Consider the following 23,580-nt stretch of genomic DNA (forward strand, 5'->3'; position numbering starts at 1 on the left):
TACTCTAAGCTAACTTCGGAGTAATGGATTCAAATAGAAATACTCACCTAACTAAAAAGTAATTCCTGTCGTGTACTAATGAACAACCACGTTATTATAATTGAAAATAATGCTGTAGATATACTAGTTACTATACAGGGTGTCCCGTAACTCTATGGACATATGTATATAGCGTTATTCCTTAGGTCAAGACAAACACATTTCACCATAGGAACATGGGTTTGTGGTGCCTAATTTTCCGTCTGTCTGTATTTATGTGTTTTTTTACAAAACCATTAATAACTCCTAAACTGTTTGAGATACAGCGTTGATATTTTGCATAAATGTTTATCTTGTTAAGACCTATCTTTGTTTAAAATTCTACTAAAAAATAATTTACCGTTTTAAAAAAGCAGCCATTTAAAATATTTGATGCCAAATTCCACGAAAACCGTTAACTTAACGAACAAATGGCAAGAGACAAAAAAGTTAATACATTTTATGTTGTTTTCAGTGATACCTTATTTTTAAGAATGGATAAATAATAACAGAGAAATTTTCTACTTTTAAAAATGCATGACCAATTTTCTCCATTTAAACAATGCTAATACCCCTTTTACGTTGTTCTTGACCTAGGCAATAACGCTATATACATATGTCCACAGAGTTACGGGACACCCTGTATTAACACCTTATAATTGTTAACTTTTGTTCAAATCAATTTTGCAACTATATTTTATACGTGTCTAAAACACGTTTAAAAATGTTAAGTCATATTATTCACCTAAGAGTAAAATAATGTTTTTTCAAGTTGGTTATGTTTCTTAAAAAGAGGTTATCAATCAGGTTATACAAAATTATTCTCCGTTATCTGTTACTAAAACCCTAAAACCAACATGATAATTAACCTTTTTGTTCACCTAAGTAGGTGGGAATTCTGTCATCCCAATGTAATGGAGTGAATAGAGTACAATTAGGGTTAGATGAGACCGGATAACCCTTATTGTAACAATGTTAACGACAAAGTTACGACAACTGGGTCTCCGTGTTGTCTCAATAGTTTCCATTCTAGGGTAAGAAAGTAGTCCTAAAGTTCGGTGAGTAATTCTTTATCAAGTGGTAATATACAACTACATTAAAAATGCTAAGCTGTCTGTTTGTAAGACATTTTGAAAGCCTACGCATAAATACTTTAATTATATCTTACAATAAAAATTCTGATTATATTTACATTTCGATATACTAAGTAATTCATAAAACTTGTACTTAGTGGTATTAGTGTGGAAAAAAATGATTACATTAAATATTGAGAGTTGATACAACCTGTTTTGGCACGTAACTGATAAAAACATATGTTCCATTCAAACATTTTAATGTCTTAACGCTTGTGAAAATTATTTGTTTGATTTTTTAAATTTGAAATTATGAAGAATGGATTGTCCAGCAATAAAATTTACGATTTACTTTTATTCAAATACAGGAGTATTTCATATACCACGACTGACTATAACTAAAATGATAATGTACAGTAAATTTATATTTACTTTTAGGCTTTGTAAATTTATTATATTATGCATTACATATAAAATTCAAATATTAAATTTGTAACAAAATATTTCCTTTTACCACTAACAGATTACAATAGGTATTGTTATTTACTCTGAAGTGGCTGTAAAGCAACCCTGTAAAACAAAAGGAAACTTGTTGGGTTTGATTTAACAGGAGTTTGACTTTTACAAGTCGGTGTTTTAATTAGAAGAGACAACAAATGCCACGATCGCTAATTAGTAAAATGTCAATACAGTATCAAACTCCAGAGAATCTTTATTTATAACAGGTAATATTTTTTACTGCGATTGTTAAATGGTTCTAATCTATTTATCATATATAATTTTTGTATTAGACCTATTAAAAATAACACAGTGCAAAATTAATTGCTTTAATTTAAATTTTTTTAGTATTTTGACTTTAACAGTATAATTGGATTTTCTGCAAGATAAATAAAGTGACGTGTCAAGAAAAGGCTTAGCTTTTTTATATAAAAGTACGTTACCTTTTTTTATCAGCAAATTTCCCTATAGGGAAGAGAATTACAGTACCGTAGGCGGCACGGAATAGCCTAGACTACAGACCGAATTACTTTTCCTTTTGATAGGCCAAAATACTATTAGTTCAAATTATTATATATTTTTAGATACATTTTTATAGATTTAAATATATCTGTAAACACGATAGCTCGAGTAATTTTGGCCCGATTTTAAAGAAATTTGTCATGAATGCGTAGAACAGGACAAACTTGAATAAGTTCGCGAACCAGGAAGATCGGGTCATGGAAATAGGGTGTGATAGGGCATGAAAATTTGTAAAATGTCCATGTTATTCTTATAGAGAAAAGAAAAACTGCTGTAGTTTGCTTCTATATGTTAAACAAATTTAGCAAATGTATTTCATCCTGTAATATTCTTAATTTGTAAAAAAACTGAACTTTCCTAACCAACAACTTAACAACAAAAACAAACACTTACAACAGCAACAAACTTAGGTGCTCGTTAAAATTCACGTTGTTTAAATGTGGAAGAAATATGACACGTCTATTAAAATATTTGGATTAAAAACCAATCAGACAAATTAATTTTCTCTCAGTCCGCAGGTTCGCTGTGGAGGGGGTATTTATTGTTCATTAAATCGCGCAACCTATTTCTAATACCAGCCCTTATAATTAATATAACAGTGAACTTAACAATTTCTTAGTTTTATGAAAAAAATACATTTGTTGCAAGTAATAAGGTGGGCCTTGCGCATAAAACTGCTTTAATAAGGAAAACTGAATATACCAAAGACATTTATTTCATTGAAGTTGCATCCAAGTTAGTTTATCTTACAACAAGGAAGTTTAGAATTGACTTTGAGAACTTCAGTTTACTTTTAATAAAAAAAGTTTACTTATTGAAATATCTGTATAGTTTTAACTAGTTTTCACACTCAAATAGCAGATAAGGGGCAAATTGCCTATTTAGTCATCTTAGAATCGTTGAACTGTGCCAAGTAGAAAGAGGTTAATTGCGAAATTGTTTTATTCAAACACGGATGAATTTTCCTAATGACATTTGACTACAGACTTGCCGCTATTGAAGACATCACCTGCTACTTAATGGTTATAGCTTTTGTTGGAAAGGCAAAAAATCATAAAAACTATTAATGTACCAACTTGAACGAACACTTTAGTAATTTAAGACACATTAATAACCCTTAAGCTGTAAACTGGACAATTATTGCAAGCGAACAATTCCTTCAGGATAATCAAAGGCTTTCGGAATTATTGATACGTACAACATCCACGTTGTTGGGCAAATATATTCAGAAAATATTTGTGATATTCCATAACGACTTGTGAACACAGCACTTTTCACTGACAAACAAAAAAGAAGGATTGAAGAATTGCTTGTTCCAAATACCAACCTAACAACGTGATAATTCCCCAACCCTAGCTAATGCAATTGAGTATTATCATTAAGGAGAGACCGTATAACCCTTGTCGTTAACAGTGTTACGACCATTTTGTGTACCAAACCTCGTGGCTAACTCGGTGGTTGTGGAAGAATAACATTAGATGGCTTCTCCTATGTTCACAATCTAAATTTTCCCACTTTTAACATCCATGTTATGTAAGCTTTTTCCATAAAGTGTGTGTGTCCAGAGAAAACTGTAATTCTTTTTGCCCCTACAAAAAAAGTTCATTAAAAAATTCCAAATTTTCACTTTTTTAGTTTGTTTTTGAAGTTCATAACCTCGAAATATTCGACTATTCAAGTTTTGATACCAAATATGACCAATAAGACCAAATCCGATTTGCAATCTAGTGGTTTTTATACTTTTAATGAATTAGGTATAAATATGTACCAAGCTATATAAAAAAAAGTAAACATAGTTTCCCTAGAGTGTTAAAGTATAAGCATTAACTATTGGAATAGTCAAAGGTATAAGTAGGATTTTAACAATGAATGATGCCCCAATTAACACTTGGTGTGTTAAACTAATTTAAAACTATCTTAAGTACCGTGTTCGGGAAGGATCGATGAAAAAATGAAGCGATCCACTGCCTATTTGTAATATAATTAGTCCTTGGTATATTTTAAGTGGATTTTTGACATAAACAAAAATACCTTCTAGTTTTTAGCGAATTTCCCTATAGGGAAGTAGCTATTACCGTAGGTCTCATGGTAAGACCTAAGCCCGGGACCGATTTACTTTTTCATTTTGATGTCCCCAGAGGCCAAAAACACAATTCGTTCAAAATTTTTATATATATATATATATATATATATATATATGTGTGTGTCCATCCGCACGATAACTTGAGTAATTTTTGTCCGATTTTGATAAAATTTGGTTTAAAGGTGTAAGGCGTGATAAACTTGAATGAGTTCGCGAACCAGCATGATCGGACTATGGGAACGGGGGTTTATGGGGGGTTTTATGGGGTAAAAATAGGTTTTTCCCATTTTTGACCCTAAAAACACAAAATTTCACAATTTCTTTTTAAACCATTTTGTACAGCTTAAAAAAGCCAATAATTTAGTATATTGAAGCGTTAATATGCGCCTATTTGTTACGGAGAAAATTCAAAAAAATTGTAATTTTGAAATTCCCATGTTATTCTTATGGAGAATAAGTCAACTGTTGTAGTTTGCTTGTTTATGAACATATTTTGATAGATTTTGGAAAATACTTTTATTTCTTACTAAACTATTATCAATTTATAAAAAAAAATCTTTTTTATCCTCCCTGTTGCAGCAAACCTAAGTACTCGTTAAACTTATTCTATTTAAATAGGAAATAAATGTGCTATTTTTATGGAGACATTTTAGTGTAAATCCAATCAGGTTAATGGAAATTCGCTTAGTCTGCAGGTTTGCTGCGGCGGGGGTATTATTCGGTTAAGTTTTGTGGGGCACCTATCTGTGTTATACCTTTGAGGATCATTTACACCTGAGATTTTTCACTTATCCTCTGTTTAAAGTTATAAATAACGAATTTCCTAGAGACAACAAATCATGTAATTATTTTTTTTTAATATTCCTAACAAGGAGGCTACTCGTTTTTCTTTAATAATCACGTTTAATTCTACGCGTTTCACATTCAACACAAAGGAATACTGTTGAAAAAAATACAAAACTACCATAAAAATTATAAAGAAAATATAACAAACAAAATTTTAATTAAAAAATATTTCATTAATTAAAGCAGAAGTAATTCTATCGAATAAATATTAATTGTGAATATTAATATACGTGTTCATTGCATGCTTTTAAGCAGTCAACAATACATTGCCATCGATTATAAAAACTGGAACAACACAAAGCACTTAGGGCATTGTAAACGTGGTCGTACAGCTGATGCAATCCAAGTAGAACAATTGGACAACAAAATCAATTATCGGGAACCAATAGGAACTAAGCGTTACAATAATGTAATCTGTTGGGTGTTCGTTCAATGTGTCTCAATCCTAAACATTTAGTGATGGGACCAGTTTGGTGTACCATTGTGTAAATGGAAAACGGGAAACATCCTTAAAAGATTAAAATAATTGTGAGTCATATTTAATTATGAGACATATTTTGTCTTCGACATACTCTGATGAAAAGAAATATGTTGGACTTCTTTTAAAAAAGCCTTATATCTGAGGTAGGTTATAAATAATGTATGTAAGATATCCCAGGATTGTCATCTGTTTGCTTATTTAAAAATGTATTTATACTCTGATAAACGAAGTGGGCAGTTTTTGTTAGTGAACTTCCTAGTCTGAAAGTAAAAATGAACTTTTATCCTTTTTAATCTCGTGATAGGTTTCGGTTTTCTAGGGGGTAGACCGGGATTGCGCCAGTTATGTGAGGGTCAGCCTGGCACGAACCGGGATTGCGCCAACGCTACCCTAGGTAACCGGGTAATCGGTTGGAAGATGGAATGTAACCTTAACCTAAAAATGAAGGGAGAAACTTAAGTTGAACTTGAAGTATTTTCTTGAAGAAATATCGCATTGGTGCTATGCCGGTGTCTACCTGGCCCTATTGGTGCGAACGACCATAGAATTGAACTTTGGGGTCTATTTTGCCGATAAAAAATGTGAACTTAAAGTGTACAATTTGTCAATTTATCTCAAAAACTCGTTCATAATTATATCTCGAAAGATCATTGCTGTACCACTACGTATATTTAAAATTTATCTCTCTGAACACATTAAAAAACATTTATGGCTTTTAGCCATCCGAAAATACCATGGTACTGTAATTTTCGTAAAGAAAATTTTCATAAATAGAAAAATTATAAGCCCTTCGAATATGGACGAGCAGTTAAGGCAAATAAAATTACAACAATATTGATCCCCTTTAACGAGATTTATGATAACGGTAAACGGTATTAACTTCTTGTTAAGATGAGTTTACGCTACCGAAATCTTCGTTGCGTGCAAAATTAAATTAGTTAATTTACAGATGATTGAACTGCTCTTGAAACTCTTGGATCCAGAACTCTCGCATCACTGAAAATTTCATGTAAATTGTTCGGCACGCCAGCAGAGTGGATGCTCATATTGTATTTCATATATGTAGTATAAATGGAGTTTAAAAATTTTGTTTACTGATTTTAAATTAATGTTTTTTATGGTTTAATTAACTAGATAATTTTATTTAGAAATGTATTGCTGTTACATCTCTTTACTGATTAAGAAAATAAAAGGTTCGCAACGTTAAGGGAATCTGGAATCCAATTCCGTCATCAGTTAAAGAGGAACTTAGAGCATAGATGAAGTAGCTTAGAGTACGACAAGATAATCAATCGAATTTGGTTCTATAAGAACAGACAGATAAGGCATTTAGACTCATGGTTAGCTGGGGGCCCCCATAAAATTTATGGAAATGCAAAATGTTATTTAAATGCATTTAATTGAAAATCCAATCGGGCAAATGGAAGTTCGCTTAGTCTGCAGGTTTGCTGTGGCGGGGGTATTATATGGTAAAACTGAGGGTCCAACGCTAACCCCTCCAAGATCGATAATTTCGTAACCTGAGTCCGTTCTGTCAAAACAGTTTTTTTTTTATTTTCAGGTAATTTCTTACTCTCACACCCAGAGTCCGACCTTGACGACCTTCTTGGTCGTTCGTTTACCACAACTGGAACTCGTTAGCAAAGTTTTATTTACCAGTTTACAGGAACTGAGTTTATTAGCGTCGTAACTAGGTAAACTTTTAACGTCAATGTGGGGTGAAATTCTCCCTCAGTTTTCATCCCTCCTATCACCCTTTCCTTCCCCACCACCTGTCCACTAATGCTTAATTATGTTTATTCATTCTGTTATTCCTTGTCTAAACTGCATATGTGACCTAAAATTAATTAATTAATTAATCCTCCATCAAAACGGTTATGTCTGTAAATGAATAATCCAGTGAACCGTGAAGTTTCAACGTTTTGATTACAATGGAATAATCCGTATAAAATGTGGGTTTCAGTTGTAAATATTTGTATGCTAAATGAACAATTACACCGTTCTTGCAACCAAGCTGTCTATTTACACCAAGTTTTGACTTGTGGATTTAATATTTGCTCTTCTAAATTATTCCATCTTAGATTAAAGAAAATAAATCTATTTTGTAATACCAAGACCAGAAACGTAGGTAAGCGCTTGAATCAATTAGCAATAACATACCTCAAGGTTAGTGATATGTAAGATTTGTTTTAAAGTTATAGTACTTAATGTATTTAAAGATCGTTTGTATAGGCAAGTATTTTTTTATTTTCACTAATTTAACGATTATTAGTAAAAATATTCTTAAAAATGAAACAGTTTTCAATTAGGCTATTCTTATAAGTGATTTCGGAACGTACTCCTCATGCCATGGGTTCAAACATGAAATATCCACACGAATTACCCTTAAAGCCCTTAGAATGGTGTTTTAATAACCGATCTTATTTACAAATATATTTGCAAAAGACACAGACCTAACAACTTGGACATTTCGTTATTCCAATTTATTGTAATGGAGCATTGTCATAAAGGTTGAACAAGACATATAACTCTTGATGTAAACATTGTTACGACAATGTTATAACAATATTAGGACAAGGTTGATGCAACAGTGATGGACGACTTGATCTAACATCATGGTTGTCTTTGTGGCTGTAGTTAGGCTCTTTTATATTCTTCATACTTCGTGAGTTTATTACGAAAATTATTTTATTCTTTTAGTTGAATTCCATATGATTTGTTGCTTTTTAACGAATTTCCCGTATAAGGAATAAGCTATAACCGTAGGTCTCATGGTCAGACCTGGGCCCGGGATAGATTTACTTCATCGTTTTGAGGTGCCCAGAGGCCAAAAACACCATCCGTTCAAATTATCAATATTTTAATAAAAAAAACCCCTATTTTCTTCCCTGTAACAACTAACCTAAGTACTCATTAAAATTAATGACATTTAAATAGTAAATACGTCTGACAATTTTAAGGGAATAATTTAGTGGTATTCCAACCAGGTAGATGGAAATTCGCTTAGTCTGCAGGTTTGCTGTGGTGGGGGTATTAGCACATAGTTTGTTGCTTTTGTCTGTAGTCTTGAAAAAAACAATTTTCGTGGTCTTTAATGCATTTAACATGATAGACACAATTTAAAAAATGTCAAAAGTAATTTGACGAATGGAAGTATACAATTACATGACAAATGGGTGTATTACTCCATGCATACAATGTTTAGTTACTCTATGTTGCTGAGTAATTTGATACATGTAGCGTGTCGCACACGTAGTTGCATGTAGCTTTAGTCCTGTTTTAGTTTATTCCTCCACTTCCATACACTTGACTCAACTGTGACCGTATACCGTCTAATTGCAAGAATTTGGGAGTTTCTCATTAAACGGCAAGTTTTAATGTGAATTGTGTGGATACTTTTGAACAATACACTTTGTTTTGTCTTTAATTTGTTTGGTTACCCACCTCATTCGTTTTACGGGTTTTATAAGGGAACGGTCCAAACCATAGTCTTGTTACTATCTAAACTTAAAATTCTTACCTAGAAGTAATCTAAATTATAATAAAAATCGGATCGGAAAGTGTGTTAAAATCATTTTGGAAATTTAACGCTTCGTTAATTTAAACCGAAACAGAACCCAATATTTTTGCAATAGTTGAAAGGTTATGTTTACGAGTCGTGTATCACTGAGAGAACGTTTTGGCGCGTAAACACCTTTGAGGCATTCAACCAATGTGGACGTTTCCCGCCTTTAATACCGCCTCACCGTTCTGGCTATGCTGAGGCGCTTACAAGCTTTGCCAACATTGGAAAAATCTTTTGTGTTTTCAATATATTAAGATTGAGGAATTACTTTATGGTATAGCACGTATTTTATTTACATTGGGAAGATATACGAAACTTAAGTGCCGATATGAATTAAAACAACAGTTCTAATATATGAAGGAAAATAATAAAATGTGTATATAATTTAATTTGTGCATTTTTATATTCCCTAGGTTTATGAAATAAAACTGTCAGAAGCAAAAAAATACCAGAATCGTTGAATGATAAAATCGATTATAATATTGAATAATGTTACTTCCTTGCCTACCTATTGATTAAACTGTATCTAATTCTGACTTGTACTATATCTGCCTCGATAAAATACATATAACTATAAATTCCTGTAGTTTAGGGCAGAAAACTGCAGAATTTTTAAAACGTTTTTGCAATGATGAAATGAAAATATCGACACGTTTATAACTATATTTGAGCAATCGTTATTTATACTAATCGATGTTTATCAATTTGTTTTGATTTTGTGATACTTTGACTGCAAAAACTTCTATAAAGTATTTATGTAGGATATTCATGTATTATTACAAGTTATATAGCAATATCTATTGATAATCACTTGTTACTTAGACTAATCGACGTTGCACTTGTTTATTTTAGATTTTGTGAGGTTCTTATTTGATAATATAACTTTAATCATCATCTTTCACAAGCTATTAGTGTATTTTTTATTTTATATAAAATTTCTAAAAAAAAACTATGGTGTTATTATTTGATAAATGAAAGATTGTGTCTAGGGGATTTTCATTTATTATTTATCGAATTTATACTAACCAAATCCAGAGATTATACATAAGTTATCTCATACAAAATTCCATAAAAATACGCCACTAATTTCTTTACATCTATTTCCATATACTTAACATTCAAACATTTTAACACATGAAACCCTTTAGCATTTCCTACACAAAAATACATAGTAATTAGACTCATTATATTTTGGTAAAGAAGCTAAATCTATTACACAGTGCTGTGCAAAGGACACACTCATTTACGTGATGTTTTCCATGGAAGTCACGAACTTTACATGACGTTTCAACTCTCACAACAATATATTACTTAGAACTTTGGCTCCTCATGACAAGAATGTTAATGTTGTGTTTCTCATTTGTCTGTTAAATGTTGCTTCTGCTGATTATGACCATACCATAATTTTTTGGTCCTCGAAATTAAAAAAAAACTTTCAAAACGCTAGAATTTTCGAAGCTTATTCGTGGGGGCACACGCTTTGTAAAAAAATACTCTGGGTAATATTTTGTACTTCCCCAAGCTGCTGTTGCCTTGGAGATCAGCACCCTCAGTCCCTTACCTTTATTGAAGTTCTCTAGAACTTTTGGGGTTAAAACTCCTTAGGGAAACACATGTGGTCTACAATGTGCCATTGTGTGCTTGGAACGCGCGTTGACTATTGCAAGTACTCACGTCAATCGTTTAACGACATAACAAGTGTTTTTACTAATAACTAAACTTGAAACCCGTGAATAACGTACTTCAGAGTAAATAGATTGACTTTGACAAGCATTTAGGTGGGATTCACTAACTTGAGTCTTTATATTTTTCACCTTATAAGTCTTTTTGGTGAATTAAATACTAGCGAATTTCCCATGTAGAGAATAAGCTATTATCGTAGTACTCATGGTAAGCTCGGACCCGGAACCGATTTACTTTTTTATTTTGAGGTCCCTAGAGGCCAAAAATACCATCCGTTCAAATTTATATTTATAATTATATGTGTGTGTGTGTCCGTCAGCACGATGACTCGAGCAAAAATGATCCGATTTTGATGAAATTGGGTATAAACATGTGGGATTGGTATTAACTACATTTATTCGAACGAGTTCGCGAACCAGCATGACCGCACTATGGGAACGGGGATTTATCATGGGTTTTATGGGGTAAAAATAGTTTTTCCCCCATTTTTGACGCTTAAAATATAAAGTCTTCAATTTATTTCCAAATAATTTTGTAGAGCTTAAAAACACAAATAATTTAGTAAAAGCGTTATCACGCGCCTAATGGTCACGAAGAAAATTCGAAAAAATTTTAAATTTCAATTTCCCATGTTATTCTTGTGGAGAATAAGTAAACGGTTGTAGTATGCTTGTTTATGAACATATTTTGATCATATTTGGAAAATGTATTAATTTCATACTAAACTATTAAAATTTCACAAGAAAAAACAATTTTTACCCTCACTGTTGCAGCAAACCTAATTACTCTTTAAAAATGCTACTTAATAGGGGATAAATGACTCAATTACCTCAATGACAAGTGTCTGAGTAGCCGAGAGGTTGTGGTGCTCGCTTTCAATCTGAAGGTCGCTGGTTCGATTACAAGTGAGATCGTTACCAGATCGAGATGCCTTTTGTTATTGGGCAATGAATCAATGATACTATATAACAAAAATGTCGACGTTAGATATAGACTGTACCCGTTCAAAAACCGCTAAAATGTCATTGGTGTAGATACCACAAAATGAGAAGAACCTCAATAACTAGTCACCCTCGATTAAATTGTCTTTTAATACCCTAAATCACATTATTTCGTACTCCTTATCAGATTTTAATGAAATTTTCTTTAAAAAGCCAATTTTGATATCAAAATAAAATAAAATAAATCAAATATCAAAATATAATAAATGGTATTATGTAAGATTTTATCTCAAAATTGAGTTCACGAGATACTTGTTATCGAGGATCTGCAGTAGTTGCAACTACTCACGCTATGATACTAAAAATAAAAATATTTACATCTTCAAGATATCAAATTGTAATTGAGTTAATATTTCCCCCATGTACAATCTGTGAATTTTAAAATGAATCTATTTGTGCATTACACATTGGATCATCAACAAAGCAAAAGAATATAGATTGTCGAAACAACATAGAGCACTTAGGCATTGTAAATGTGGTCGTACAGCTGATGCGAGCCAAGTAGAACAATTGGACAACAAAATCAATTATTGGGAACCAATAGGAACTAAGCGTTACAATAATGTAATCTGTTGGATGACCGTTCAGTGTCACGTGACCAGTTAATTGAGTCAGTGTCTGAGTGAATAATCAATATTTGTTGAACGCTATTAAACATTTTTAACAATATGAAGTACCAATAACATTTTAAGTGTATCTAGTTAGTTAGTTTATAAAGGATGAATCGATGAATAACAATATGTCAATGGAAATTTTACATTCTTAATGAGCTTATATTCAAGAGTAAATACATTGTTAACATTGTATTTAACGTTTGTTTACCTTAGTAACTAGGTTGTTGTAGTAACAAGTTGTGACGGATGCAAACATTTAGATCCTGTATAGTATCATTTACACGCAAATAGTATTAATACACTTTTTTTGAATATTTCATCATCTAGATTTTTCAGGTTACGATTAGTTAGTAACACAATTAAATATTAAAAGTATTGCAGCAAATTGTGTCCTATTTTGGTTTAAATTTATCTCGCCTATATTGATGTTATAAAAACAAGGTGTTGACTATATAAATTTTCAAAATAAACAATAGCATACTTTCAACATATTTGCATGTTTAAAAAAATATATATTTACATAAATTCAAAATACAATATATTAACCCTTTTCCAAGAATATTTTCTGTCATCCCTTTTTTCATACACAGTTATTTTTCGAGAATCCTTCGAACAAACATTCTGAATTACTGTCATCGTTTGGAAATATTTTTTCTTCTTAGCTTCAGGTAAGCTAAATCATAAGACACAGGTATTGATCACTTTATAACGAGTGTAATCTTAAATTTTGCACATTTCCTCCGCCCCATGAGGGTTCACGCTACCAGAATCTTCCTTGGGTGAGAAATTAGTTGATTTACGGATGATTTAACTGCTGGGGTGAATTTAATGAAGCTCTCGAAACTCTCGTATATAACTCTTACAACACTTATAACTAAGTTGGGTCTCTGGCAGGCCTACCAGTGTAGTCGACTGGGTTTACCTTAAATTGGGGGGGGGGGGGTCACTTTAATTTCATCCGTAAATTTTAAAGAATTAACTAGATAATTTTAATGTTCCATCGTTTTATGAATTTGATACTTTTCACTAATTATGTATATAAATACGTATTGTAATTAAATAATTTCAATAAGGGTTTTACCATGGGAGAATTTGATTTGTTGTTGTTCATTTCGTTTATTAAAACCGATCCATTAAATTTAACCAACCACATTTTTAACAGCACCATGAAGACTTATTGACCGATCAGCTAGCGTTACCAGCTATCAATTGTTTTGTTTACGTTAGTTCTGCAGATCTTTTTGATTTTGTATCAATGTATAATTTAAATTAAATATCTTTGTTTAGTTACCTCATCAGAGTAAAAACTTACAGAAGAATAATCAAGAAAGAAACTTATTGTTGAAATTTAGAATATAATTTATAACGTGGTTTTATACAAATAGTTTATATTCCAAGGTTGACTCATCCAGTATTTTAGTGATTTAGAGGATTGAATATAGTTTTTTTTTTTCATTTATTGTTGATAACGTTTTATAAAATAGCTTAAATTTGTACGAGTCTTTTGAATATATCTTGCCCCCTATATATACTGGTTTTATCCGCATACACTTTATACATCAGTCACGTGTTATCGCATCATAACATGTACTATCAGCTTTCTACTCGTGCTGGTTCACAGCATGGAGGGAATATTGGAAAATCCTTGTTAAGCGTCCTTGATTAAGCGTTACGCATGTTACCTAAAACCAGGTTCATTTATTTACTTGTTATTTTTTGTTACAGGTGAGTGAAAAACACTGTTATTCCAGCTTGTAAGTTGTAAGTAGTATTTTACATATACAGGGTGTCTTTTCCCGCTAAAATGACCCCAAGGAATAATGTAAAAATATTTTAAACTTTTTCCGATACAGGGTGTGCAAAAAACTGAGGGTCACTAGTTCGAATCTCGTGATTTTCAAATGTAAACATATGTCATGTTATACATAATTTTAAAGGGATTTATAGACAAACATTTCGGCTGAAACAGAAATTAATTATCTTTTTCCGTTTAAAATTGGCGGCAGTTTTTTTTTTTTGGGGGGGGGGGGGAAATCAATATGATTTTAATACTCTATGTTTCCTATACCAATGCACTTAGCCCTTCTCCAGTTGAATTTTCTTACTTGTTATAAAATATGCTACAAGTAACGGTATTTTAAAATTATAAAAAATAAAATTATTTTTGAAAATTTGCAATTGCCCATTGATCTAAATGTTGAAATAGCAACTTACGTCGAGTGGCTCATCATTTTATAGGGGTTTTCAATTCTTAACAACTTTGTAATCTAAACCTACTTCGTATCTCTTTTAGTTTTTTTTTTATAAATTACAAAAAACCTAATTTTTTTATATAAAATGCATGTTTTTTGGGTTTAACAGTAAGGGCGATTAGTGTTAAACCCAAATAACATGCATTTGGAAAAACGTCCGGAGCTTTTATAGCCACTTTTAAAACTCTACTCTTGGCCTGTACATCCCTATATAAATGTCCTATATGTCTGAACAACCCCATACATTATTTGCAATCGTCACCCATCCCTATATTTGATATTTTAAATGCAGTAAAAAAATTGTACTGTAATTTGTAGCCTGATTTTGAAACAAATTATTTTAAAATATGTATATATTGGGATGTATAGGGATGGGAAATAACTTATGGGGTTGGACGGAAGTATAGGACATTTATATAGATATATAGGATATATAGTCCATGAGCAGGGTTTTTAAAAAGTTGCTAAAAAAGCTTCGGACGTTTCTCTTGTGGAAAAAATGCCCCCTTAGTGCTTCTGAAATGCCCCATAAGTGCCTTCTCTTTCCTATATTGCCACTACTGGGGATATCTATTTGTTGTTTAGTATATCTATGTTTTATTACTATTTGATTTTTATTGAATATATCGATGATTATATTTCATGATGTATAATGCTATTTAGTTTGCAAATAGTGGGACAGTTGTTTAAATAACAACTTCATTGTTGGAACAGTTTGGATACAAAGGCCTTTTATTTATTTATCTCACTGTGAAGAGTGAAGGTTATTAGTGTTGTAACGAGATAAACTTTTAACGTCAACGTCAGGTGAAGTCCCCCCTCCCCCACCCACCTCATACCACAACCCCCTTCCACTTTTTCACCCCCCCACCACCACTATCGTACCACTTGTCGTCATAATGCCCTCTCATTTATTTATTCAGGTTGTTATTCCGCATTCCACCTTCAAAATTTAACAGTTCCCCGCTCTAAACGCTAGTCCTTGAAATTTATCTTGATAACAGGTATTACTATATACTCGCAAATTGGAGTTTAATACAAATTAGCAATATTTTAACAGTTAAAGCAAACACAGCCCTTTGGAAATAAATATGTTATTTTATAATATAACACTGAATGGATATATGTGCTGGATACATCCATCCATTTGCTGGATGGATATATCTGTTTGCCTTCGTGGACCTGTTTCCCTTCCTTCCATAGCATTATAGTATTGCAGATACATTAATGTAACCACAAACGGTTCCCACACTCCGCACTGCCAGCCTATACTACTTCCATCACCACTTCCTACGCCGTGGACCTGTTTCCCTTCCTTCCAATAGAATTTTAGTATTGTAGATACATTAATGTAACTACATGGCAACCCATAAGGTCAATGTTAAAATTTAAAAACTTTGAACTACTTTAAAATTATATAGGCATTATCAAAAATTGAAATTGGTTACGTCCAAACCATCCAAACATTTAACAAAACAACCTTGGTAAGTTTGACTAAAATATGTTCAGCCGTTATTGAGATTTAAGTGTTATAAAGATTGCATTGAAGTTGATCCCAAAGAGCTTCGCTTCGCTCCGCTCAATAAAGGCACGCTATTTTGTGTTTTTTTAGTTGGCATACTGGTGTGCGCCAAAGTAAGGCGTTCTGTACTATAATCTGTCCAAGGAAACCCACTTTGTAGGTGACTGTAGGAAAAATAATTTCGCCTTTCAAACAATGTACAATACGTTTTTAGGTTAGGTTAAATCCAAGCGTTGAACGAAATTGAAAACGCTGCACCAGCTGTACGTAGTTGTAGTATCTTGTTTTCAAGCGTACACGTATTACGTGCATAATAAAAGCACACTGTTTTGTGGTGTTTGGTTGGAATACTGTAGTGCGGCAAAAAATGTGAGTGCAGCAAAAGTTGGTAAATGCAGCAATTAGCTACTTGGCGTGCTATAATCAGTGCAAGGAAGCCCACATTGTCAGGTAACTGTAGGGAAATAATTTTCCCTCCTTTATTTCGAAAAAATCCTAGAACGTAGCAGTATCTTTGTATTCGACTATTATTTTTATATTATAACGTACTCGTTATTATCACAACAATGCACAAAAGGTTCTCACAGAAAGTGCTTATAACTGGTTTATTGTATAGGGTGTCCCACGAAGGGGTTTAAACGTTTGATTTTATATTACGTGCCCATTCATGCACCGAACTTTTTTAAACTTTACACAGTTTACAAAGAAGGTTCTAAAAATATTCTGGAAAAATTTCAACTCCCTAACCTTAGTAGAAACAAAATGGCGGCATATTGAAAAATTTACCGATTTGCTTCCTATAAAAACTACTTTCATGATTAATTATCTGATTTGTTTACTACGTTGCGGTTCTAACGCTCATTGTTGAAGAACAGCTGTTTGATTGTAAAATGAGGTTTAAATGAAAAGTTACCCCATTTAACGGTACCAGAAATGAATCAAGCAATCTTTCAACAAGATATGGTGCACCACCTCATTTCGCAAATCCTGTCAAGCAATTGCTAAATGGCAACCTTCATGGCCGTTGGATTGGTCGTGGAAATTATTTTTTAGATTGGCCACCCCGATCACCTGATTTTACTGTTTGCGACATCTTTTTATAGGATTTCTTGAAGGAACAAGTTTATACCCATAGCTTCAATAATGATGAGGAACTAAAACGATCAATAGAAGAGGAACATCTCCGGATACCACGGAGTTTCTTTGTAAGAGCTTAAGAATAATTTGTTACGCGCTGTTATCAGTGTGTTGCTGTGGATGGGTTACAGTTTGAATAATTTTGGCCATTAAGGTTTTCCATTAAGGCTATGTTCTAGTTTTTTTTTTTTTATTTAAGTCATATTGGCCTGGAAAGTAACAATAAAAATATTTGATAAAACCAAAAATACTTTCTTTAATCTTTTTAAAGCATCGTTTTTCAATATGCCGCCATTTTGTTTCTACTAAGGTTAGGGAGTTGAAATTTTTCCAGAATATTTTTATATCCTACTTCTTAAACTGTGTAAAGTTTAAAAAAGTTCGATGCATGAATGGGCACGTAATATAAAATCAAACGTTTAAACCCCTTCGTGGGACACCCCGTATGTTATAATGTTCTTCATAAAGCTTTTGTCTGATAACGTGGTCCATCTTTACTCCTTACTCGCAAATGACAAACATTACTTAAGCAGCGGCTACACTTGCCCGATTCGGTCCGGTTCGGTTCGGTTTGGTCCGGCCCGAATTTGTGAGGGGTGGCTACACTTGTACGAATCGTTTCGGTCCGGCCGGAAGAGGTAGCTACACTTGTATGATATTTTGGAAGACACACACGAGCACGGGGCACAAGTACAGCAATACAGAAAGTGTTTAGTCAGGACCGATTAACCGAATAGGCACGGTAGGCACGTGCCTAGGGCGCGAGGCAATTGGCTTTTTTGAGGGGTGCCAAAAAATGAAAAATTAAAAAAAATTGTGGTTGTACTTGCATGCAATCTCGGTAAACTTCCTATAATCCCTCGGGGCCGTGTAGACATTGTAATCGTCTCCGAATATTGCGACAAAATTCAGACTATTTTCAGCGGCCGTGTAGACATAATTATCTTCTTCCATGATCGAGGCAATATATGAACATAATTGCCTAAATTCTTCGGCCTACATCCTACAAATAACAATGTTTCCTAATTGAATTCATCACTTTCGTAGCCGAGTGCTCACGGAACCACCCGATCCTCATCCGAAATTCGGGAGTAGGTGGCTACACTTGTCGGATTCGTTCCGGTCCGCCCCGAATGCTTCCGCCAAAATGCGGATGAATGCTCCCTGGACGATTGTTCCGCGCCGAACCGGACCGTACCGGACCGAATCGGGTAAGTATAGCCGCCTCCATTTAAAAACATGGGAAGCATTGTTCCGCATTTTGGAGGACCGGACCGAACCGGACCGAATCGGGTAAGTGTAGCCGCTGCTTTAAACAGTTTCGTCAAAGGAAATGATTTCTTGTTCGTAAAACCTTCAATTTTACAAAAGCAAGTTGAAAATGGAATTTCCTTTTGCTTGTTATATTTCTTCATATATGAACAGGTTATACTACGATTCTTAAGCATTTTCTAGGTTTATTTCACCGTACTTACTGCTATTAAGTACTTGGGGTGCGGTTGTTAAGGCCAGTGTAAAATGTATTTGTAACATCGTGGAAATTACGTGCTGTAGACGCGGGTTCAATCCTAGTCAATCAGTTAGATTTTTTGTAAAGCTCGCCTTAATTACTCCCGTAAAATAATAGGTTACTCATCAGACGTGAACCTACTTCACTAAAAGAAGGTGATGTGTTTTTACAATGTATTTCAGCAACTTATTATTCACTTACAAACAAGCACTGGGGTCCAACTCGATATCAGTTTGATATATTGTTATGGTTTTGAACCGAGCCAACTACTAGGAGGTCAATTGTGATGTAAATTGTAAATTGAGCTGACATGGTTGGACATTTGGCAATGGACTGGTGGCCACACGTCATCTGCGTTTATCTTGATAACGTACATTACTACTCGTTAGTTGGAGTTGGGGAATAAGGCAAATTCACAATATTATAGCATTTAATGTATTTAAAAACCTGCGAGTATAAACTTAGGAGTAATAACTGTAAACATATTGATAACAATTACCAAAATAATATGAATTAATAAAGTAAATTTACGTGATTTAATATATAGCTGAATATTTGTACATAAAAAATGTTGACTTAGTTATATGTCACAATGTATGACACCTTTCATGGAAATATAAAATGTGTCTACAATGCATTCGTGAATATGTACCTTTTTAACTAATACTGCTTCTCGTGAAACCCGTCTTTTACTTGCTCATATATGTGATGTTTTTGTGAAATGCTACAACGTATGACACATGGCTCAACAATTAAACTATTGTGTATTAAATGTATGTATTGCACACCACATATATTTTACTGTTGTATTCTGGTGGAACGTGTTTTACCGTCTCCGGTTTACGACATTGCTACAAATTGTCACATTGTAAGTTACACCTGACATGAGAATTGAAAAGTTTGTAACATTGCACCTGTTTTGCCCACACGTCTCCTATTTAACTAACACTGTCTCTCATGAGAAATGTCTTCCATTATCTTACGTGTAAACTGTTTCTGAACATACATGTTCAGAAACAGTATGGTTTCTGAACAATATATTGTTCAGAAACCACTGTTTCTGAAAAAACGTCGTGTCTATGTGAGAAGGTAATTGTTAGCTTTTCCAACTACTGTATCTAAGTATTCAACAGAAAGGCTACTTATTATTTTTTTTTACCATAACCAGCACAAAAAGGTGTACGATTCAATGTCGTCTGTTACATTCGAAAGTTTTTCCTGTCCCTTATCATTTTTATTTTATTTATTCTTAGTCTGTATTCTCTTGGATATATCAACTTTTATCGCTGTACGTGCCTCTCAAGTACTCCGGGGTATAAAGAAGCTGGAATGTGATAAAGGGTAGTCGCTCCCCTGATACACTTGCAAGAACCCTGTGAAATGTCACGTGCGAGTTTGTCTGATATAGTGTCTTAAGTAGCAAATGTTTCTTCTTGGATCTTTTCTTTGTAAGACATAGGTGTGTAACTGTCATACGCAATGTGACATGGCAGTATAAGTGTTTTTAAAGTTTGTGTGTTACAGTTACAGTGTGTGTGTGTACAGTTTTTATGGTAAAGTTTTGAAATTGTCATAATTTCCAAAATTGTCTCCATGTGAGATGTCTCGTATCGCACCACATAACCTTCAAGGATGCTGTGAAATATCAAATAATATGGTACCTGACGTGGGATGAACGTTGATGTTTACAATGTGTCTGAGGTGTAATATGACACGTTCTCGTCGACTAATTCTGTACCTAGCGAAACACATCTGTTATGTTTCAACTTTCTCTGAAATGTTCCGTGTCATATTCCTGTATTTCACTAATAGTCAGTCACCCGACAAAGTTGGTTTTCTTGCACTGATTATAATACAGAAAGCCACTAATAGCTGCATTTACGCACTTTGTCGCACCGTTTATACTTTTTCGCACGGTTTATACTTTGGCGCACAACAGTATTCCAGCCAAACAGCACAAAACAGCGTGGTTTTATTATGCACGTAATCCGTGTACGATTGAAAATAAGTTGGCAACACTTAAAGATATTACGACTATGATCAGCTGGTGCAGCGTTTCCCATTTCATTCATGTTTGGATTTAACCTATAAAAACGTGTTACCTAAAAGACCAATTATTTATATTATTTATAGTAACTGTAGGAAAAATATAATGTGTTACACGAGTGCAAACTGCCTTTGCTGCACTCGAGGACATTTCCACATTTGCCTACAGCACTTGTGTGCAGCAATGTGCCAATTCGCGCAATGGTTACACAAATAACTATAGTATACTGAAGTGTTTTTTGTTCGGTTATCGGTTTGGGAGAAAGTTAAAAAAAAATGTGAATTTAAAATTCCCACGTTATTTCTTTAGATAATAAAGTAAATTGTTGTATTTTGCTTGTTTATAGATATATTTTTTATCGAACATGGCAAATTTATTCAATTTATACTAAGCTGTTAACATTTTACGTTTGTAGAAGCAAACCTAAGTACTCGTTAAACCTAATTTTATTTAAATGCGGAATCAACCTGATATGTTTAGTAAAGTTAAGTGAAAATCCATTCAGGAGAAAATTACCTTAGTCATCAGGTTTGCTGCGGCGTGGGTATGTGTATACAATGTGTATATACAATTACAATGCAGAATGACGTGTGAGAGCCCAATTGACAAATATTACTTCTCGTGGGACGCGTTTTGTAATGTCTCACATAGACAACGTTGCTGTGAAATGTCACATAATATGACACTTGACATGGAGTACGGTGTACATTTGCTATATACAGTCTACAATAAATATGCGACACAGAACTACGTCACATCCTAATATATTAAGTATGTCGGATCTTACTCACATAACCCATCGAATCCTCTCATCTTTGACAATTATTTTCTCTATAACTTTTATCCGTGTGAAAAACAGTGTTTCAAGTAAACACTGAAGAGATGGAAGGTAAGAAAACGTTGAAGATAAAGATACAGTGCATGTCCATTTCATCGATTAGAGCCTTCCTTGAGATTTATACTCTCTGTTCTCTGTTTTCCTCAGGGACGAGCTTTAGCGGTGGGTTTTCCCTTGTTTGATGACTTTTTATCGAATTTGTAAATTATTGACTTCGCTTCATATTACCGATGTGTAAATAACTCTACCAATGATAATATGTGTGATATGACTATATATAACACTTTATTTGGAAAAAAAAACGACTAAAAAGTCATATATTTTCTTAAAAACTCGACAACGAGCTACCTATTTATTTCCTTATTTCTCGTCCAAAACCCACTCAGTTCGATTGGATTTCCTAAACCAATAGTTAATCCAATTACCGTGGTGTTGTGATAGTGGTTTGGTGATGATACTACCCTTGTAGACTACTGGAGGAGGCCGCGTCTCCATAGAGACAAGTCCCGAGACTATCAGAAACTGATTATTTTGATTATCAGACCCTTGTGTGCTTCTGTGGATTACATCTGATTGGATTGTTATACAATACCACTGCTATATTGGCTTAATGCGACCCTTGTAGACTACTGGAGGAAACCGCGTCTCCATGGAGACAAGTGTCCCGAGACTATCAGAAACTGATTATTTTGATTATCAGACCCTTGTGTGCTCCTGTGGATTACGTCTGATTGGATTGTTATACAATACCACTGCTATATTGGCTTAATGCGACCCTTGTAGACTACTGGAGGAAACCGCGTCTCCATGGAGACAAGTGTCCCGAGACTATCAGAAACTGATTATTTTGATTATCAGACCCTTGTGTGCTTCTGTGGATTACATCTGATTGGGTTGTTATACATTACCACCGTTACATTGGCTTGGTGATGATAAGACCCTTGTAGACTACTGGAGGAAACCGCGTGTCCATGGAGACAAATCCTGAGACTATCAGAAACTGATTATTTTGATTATCAGACCCTTGTGTGCTCCTGTGGATTACGTCTGATTGGATTGTTATACAATACCACTGCTATATTGGCTTAATGCGACCCTTGTAGACTACTGGAGGAAACCGCGTCTCCATGGAGACAAGTCCCGAGACTATCAGAAACTGATTATTTTGATTATCAGACCCTTGTGTGCTTCTGTGGATTACATCTGATTGGATTATACATTACCACTGTTACATTGGCTTGGTGATGATACGACTCTTATAGATTACTGGAGGAGGCCGCGTTTCCATGGAGACAAGTCCCGAGACTATCAGAAACTGATTTATTTTGATTATCAGACCCTTGTGTGCTTCTGTGGATTACATGTGATTGGATTGTTATACATTTACATTATCACCGTTACATTGGTTTGGTGATGATACGACCCCAGACTACTGGAGGAGGCCGCGTCTCCATGGAGACAAGTCCTCAGACTATCAGAAATTGATTATTTTGATTATCAGATCCTTGTGAGCTTCTGTGGATAACACCTGGTTGGATTTGTTATCAATTCCATTAAATAGTTTACGTAAATTACTGTGGAGTTTATTTTCGTAATGGAACGATTTTAATACTGTGTTTGAATATTTCCCATGTATGATACCATCACGTTTAAGTTTGGCACCATCGAGTAAATTGCAAATCGAATTGTCAGTGGTTGTTTAATGAACTATGGTAATGCCAAATATGTGACACCCGTGACACTTTTTCAAATGTACAGGATTTAGAATAAAACGCATTCTTTCACAGCTACTGAATCTGGAATATCAATCGAGCATTTTAGGGTCATGTTATTTTTTGAATGTGTGTGGCGTATGTGTTTTAGTACACACAATATATAAATGCATACTAT

At 33.7% G+C, this 23,580-nt stretch overlaps 1 protein-coding gene across 1 annotated transcript in view; it reads left to right on the forward strand.

Annotated features, from left to right (window-relative positions):
* LOC128999478 (mitoguardin-like) overlaps positions 1–23,580 on the forward strand; it is a 291,882-nt gene that overhangs the window by 51,020 nt on the left and 217,282 nt on the right. The gene's annotated exons all lie outside the window — the stretch shown is intronic.

The sequence above is a fragment of the Macrosteles quadrilineatus genome, unplaced genomic scaffold (genome assembly GCF_028750875.1).
Source record: "Macrosteles quadrilineatus isolate MER2022 unplaced genomic scaffold, UCM_ALF_1.0 Scaffold_8__2_contigs__length_117827958, whole genome shotgun sequence".
Lineage (NCBI taxonomy): Eukaryota > Metazoa > Arthropoda > Insecta > Hemiptera > Cicadellidae > Macrosteles > Macrosteles quadrilineatus.